The following is a 5,186-nucleotide window of genomic DNA, read 5'->3' as shown; positions in this document are numbered from 1 at the left end:
CAGGAAACCGTTCCCGAGCCGCGGCCGGGATGGGAGGGTGAGGGTTGGTTTCTTCCTGGTGTTTTTCATCGGTGGCAGCGCGGGGAAAACAGCTGGAAAAATAAACAGCGAAGGCGGGAAGGAATACGGCGGGCGAACCTGCAAGACCCCCCGGGTTAAGGTCTCGGGCCGGGGTCGGCAGATGGGCGGCTTGGCGAGCCACCTGCGGCTCTTTGGCCCCTTGAGTGTGGCTCTTCCTCAGCCTTAGGGGGAGCCTCATGAAGTGAATCACAGTGCACCTACCTGTAGAGTTTCAGTTTAAAAGATTTGGCTCTCAGAAGAAATTTCAATCGTTGTCCTGTTGGTATTTGGCCCTGTGGACTAATAATGAGTTTGCCGGCCACTGGTCCTAGAGAGGAAAGAAAACCGCCACACGTGAAGCCTGAACATCACACACCTCGACGATGGGGGGATCCTGGTAGACCAAATCAGCTTAAATGAGAGAGAGAGAGAGAGAGAGAGAGAGAGAGAGAGGATGAATGGAAGGAGCCAACAGGAGGCCTCAATATGACTTGGGAACACGCCACCGCTTCCTGCCAACAAATCCTCCTGCAATGGTTTTCTAGAAATACACAAAACACTACCTCTTTCATTTAGAAGGGATGAGTCTCTGTCCTGGGGCGAGAGTCCACAGTGACGCCCCCCCAAAAAAAGAAAGACAGGGGGAAAAAAACCCATCTGGAAAAAGGCCACCAGGGGGCATCAGAGAGTGGAGAGGGCTCTACCCCACTCCCCCTGAATGGGTACCCCTGGCCAGTGTTTCTCAAATTTAGGGAGTTTCTGAGTCCCCGTGAAAGCGTAGACACACTCCCAAGTCCACCGGGGGAGTTGGGGCCACACGGTTGCGGTAGACACTGGCCTTATTTAATGAGAGAGCTATTTGGGAAGGAGGTGTCAGTGGTTTGAATGATGATCCAAGGAATGAGAAATGGAGGTTGTTCTCTCTAAATGTTGCATGGGGCCCCATCCTGGGATGCGGGCACGCTTAGGGTTTCTGGGTCCCTCTCGTGGGTTAACAGTCCACACCAGACCTCTCCGTTTGATAGGGGTTCAGAACAACATCCGAGGGGCCAAGTCTACACTTAACCCACACGCTCCCCTCTCACCAGCTCGGCCCCATGGTAGTCACTGGACATGGATGGCTTTGGGGGACAGGGGATCGGTTCACGTTTCCAAGTGAGTTTCAGCCGATGACATGTCTGCTCTCTTTATTTTTGTTTTTTAAAAATATGTTTTATTGATTTTTTACAGAGAGGAAGGGAGAGGGATAGAGAGTTAGAAACATCGATGAGAGAGAGAGACATCGATCAGCTGCGTCCTGCACATTCCCTACTGGGGATGTGCCCAAAACCAAGGTACATGCCCTTGACCGGAATCGAACCTGGGACCCTTGAGTCCGCAGGCCGAGGCTCTATCCACTGAGCAAAACCGGCTAGGGCTATATTTTATCTTTATTTTTTAAGAAAACTTTTTATTGATTTTTGAGAGAGAGAGAGATAGAAAAACTCTCAAATGACTGACTCCCAGCAGGAAACACACCTGAGGAAGCAGGTGGCATACAGCCCCTTTGTAGAGACTGACTTTTTAAAAAATATATATATTTTTATTGATTTCAGAGAGGAAGGGAGAGAAACACCAATGATGAGAGACAATCATGGATCAGCTGCCTCCTGCACGCCCCCTACTGGGAATGGAGCCCGCAACCCCGGGCTCGTGCCCCGACTGGGAATCAAACCCGGGACCCTTCAGTCCACAGGCTCAGGATCTATCCACTGAGCCACACCGGCCAGGGCCAGATCGACTGTTTGGATGCCAGCAAAACCCAATACTCTCCTGAATCCAGTGGGAATTTGGGGCCACGAATTTTACATAGGTTCCCCCCAAACCCTCTCCTTCTCGTTCCATCTGGCTTTCTGAAGCCCCCCTCCCGCCCCACCGCAACCCCTCTTCTGCCTATATGCTCTTTGTACCCCAGACCTCGGAACCAGACGGCACCAGAATTCCTCCTCCTCCTCCTCCTCCTCCTCCTCCTCGCTCCGCCAGAGGACAGATCCAAAATCCAAGGTGAGTGGGACACCGCAGGCAAACACAGAGCACCCATGGGATGCCCAATGCCCGTTTTTTCCTTCTGATTAGAAAAAGGACTCTCGTATTTGCATAAGTCTATCGCCAAAGGGGGAACACGCCTCATCAGAAAAAAAGCAAAAATGAAAACACCCCAAAACAAACCAACAAGACGGGGAGAGGAAGGCAGAGTATAAACAAGTAGGCAAGGTACCCAGCTGGGAGCAGGGGGCATGTGTGCGTGTACCGATGATCTGCCTCACCACAAGAAGGGAGACTCCCCTAGGGATTGCAGCCTTCTTTTTCCCCCCTCCTTTTTATAAATATTTTACGTATGTATTTTGATTGACTTCAGAGAGGAAGGGAGAGGGAGAGAGAGAGAGAGACAGAGAGAGAGACAGAAACATCCACGATGAGAGAGAATCGTCAACCGGCTGCCTCCTGCATGCCCTCTACTGGGGATGGAGCCCGCAAACCCAGGCCTGTGCCCTGACTGGGAATCGAACCCGGGACCCTTCAGTCCACAGGCCCATGCTCTAGCCCCGGGGTCCTCAAACTACGGCCCGCGGGCCACATGCAGATACAAATATTGTATTTGTTCCTGTTTTGTTTTGTTTTTTACTTCAAAATAAGATCTGTGCAGCGTGCATAGGAATTTGTTCATAGTTTTTTTTTAAAACTATAGTCCGGCCCTCCAACGGTCTGAGGGACAGTGAACTGGCCCCCTGTTTAAAAAGTTTGAGGACCCCTGCTTCTAGCTACTGAGCCAGACCAGCTAGGGCTGGAGCCTTCTCTTTTGGAAAAATATGTTTATATTGAATTTTTTTTTTTTTTTTTTTTTTGCGAGGGAGAAGAGGAATAGCAAGGGAGAGAGAGATAGAAACATCCGTGATGGGAGAGAATCATGGATCGGCTGCCTCCTGCACGCCCCCCACTGGGGATCGAGCCCGCAACCCGGGCATGTGCTCCGATGGGGGAATCGGACTGTCACCCCCCGGTTCATGGGTCGGTGCCCAACCACTGAGCCACACCGGCCAGGCAGGCAGGGGCCTTTTTCTGTTCACTTTCAAACCCCAGCCCTCCAGGGGCCAGTGAGGAGCTGTTGATGAACGTGTAAAATTAGCAACACCTTCCCCCGCCCCCCACCCCCCAGGCTGTTAGAATTACATGTTTAGGAGCTAGTCAAAGACTCTGTTACAATGTTCCCCAAGCGCAAACCTATTTATTTATGAAAAGTCTTCTACGACGGATCTATTTCGGGTGGACCTGCAGAGCGAAATCCTCGCAGACACCTAGAATATGCACATAGCATTCATTTCGCATTGTTTTTAAAACTCATGTTGGTCACAGTTGCTGCAAATAACGGAATCCTCCCTCCTGTTTGGAGTGTGGGGGTGTGTGCTGTAGCAAAAAAAAGAGAAAGAAAAAAAGAGAAGAAAATAACCAATTCTAAAGAGGGGGAGATTCCTGAGTGTTCTCCAAGTAAACAGGCTGAGCCCTGCAAGAAAAACATAGACTATATCCCAAGCAGGAGGCAGGCAGCGTGTGAAAGCATTGCAAGGGGCTCCTCAAAACAGTGTAATGACTATCTATTGGATGGTTATTATCTGGCCAAATATCATCTGAAAAGGTTTATGGACATTGGATGCGCCTCACAACACCCACAGGTGGCTTGAGCCCATTTCACAGGTCCAGAAGTCGAGGCTGAGGTGGTGATGAACTTGCTGCAGACCTGGCAACCTCCCTCTGGAACCGAAGCCTGCTCTGAGGGGTTGCCAAGAGCCAGCATGCTTCGCCATTAGGCCAGGTCTGCCAAAACCTTTTTTAAAAAAATCTGGTTTAATTAACATACAATGAAATGCATAGATCTGTGCTCTTAGAAATTTCTTTTTTGTTGATTTCAGAGAAGAAGGAGGAGGGGGAGAAAGAGAAACATTAATGAGAGAGAGGGGGAGAGAGATAGAAACATCCATGACGAGAGAGAACCATCGACTTACTGCCTCCTGCACGTCCCCTACTGGAGGGGACGGTGCCTGGAACCCGGGCATGTGCCCTGACCGGGAATTGAACGGTGACCTCCTGGTTCCTAGGTCGACGCTCCACCCACTGAACCACACCGGCTAGGGCCAGTTTCATCTTTTTGCACGTGGCTGGCTACCCATTGTGTTCCCAGCACCATTTCTCCAAGGGGCCGTTTCCCCTTGTGCGTTCTTGGCTCTCACCTTCCTTCCTGAAAGATATATATGTATATATTTAAAATATATTTTATTGATTTTTTAAAGAGGGGAAGGGAGAGGGATAGAGAATTAGAAACATCGATGAGAGAGAAACATCGATCGGCTGCCCCCTGCCCCCCCCCCCCCCCACTGGAGATGTGCCCACAACCCAGGTACATGCCCTTGACCAGAATCGAACCTGGGACCCCTCAGCCCGCAGGCCGACGCTCTACCCACTGAGCCACACCGGCCAGGGCCTGAAAGATATTTTTTTGCTGGATGGGACTCAAGAGAGGCACCATTGGCTGTTCCTCTGGGCACTTTTAAGGATGTCCCTCCATGGAATTTCAGCAAGAAAGCTCTATTCTTCGCCTCCTTGCTCTGGATGTAACGGTCCCCACTCCGGCGGCTTTTGAGCGCCTCTCTCCTCTGTGCCGCCCTCATCCTCCCATCCTAATGGGCCTGGGTGTGGGTCCCCCTTATTTATCCTTGTCGGAGCTGATTGAGATGATTGGATGGAGAGGTTAATGCATTTCGCAAAAAAAAAAAAAAAAATTACCCCAGCTATTATCTCGTCAGATAATTTCTCGGTATTATCCTCTCGCTGTCACTCCGCCGGCTCTCTGATTAGACGTGCATTAAAACCATCTTCAGGGTGCCCGCGGGGTCGCGGACGCTCTCTTCATTGTCTCGGTTTCGCTGCTTCTCGTGAACCTGTCTCTCCGTCCACTGGCCCTTTGTCGCTCACTCCGCTGCGAAGCCCGTGGGAGAAATTACTCGTGTGGAAATTGTGCTTTTTCTCTCAGACATTTCCACTCCCTGCTGTCCCCCCCAATCTTTCTCTCTCTCTCTCTCTCTCTCTCTCTT

The sequence above is a fragment of the Myotis davidii genome, unplaced genomic scaffold (genome assembly GCF_000327345.1).
Source record: "Myotis davidii unplaced genomic scaffold, ASM32734v1 scaffold164, whole genome shotgun sequence".
In the NCBI taxonomy this organism is placed as follows: Eukaryota; Metazoa; Chordata; class Mammalia; order Chiroptera; family Vespertilionidae; genus Myotis; species Myotis davidii.
The sequence above is the reverse complement of the archived record's forward strand: the minus strand, read 5'-3'. Positions refer to the sequence as shown.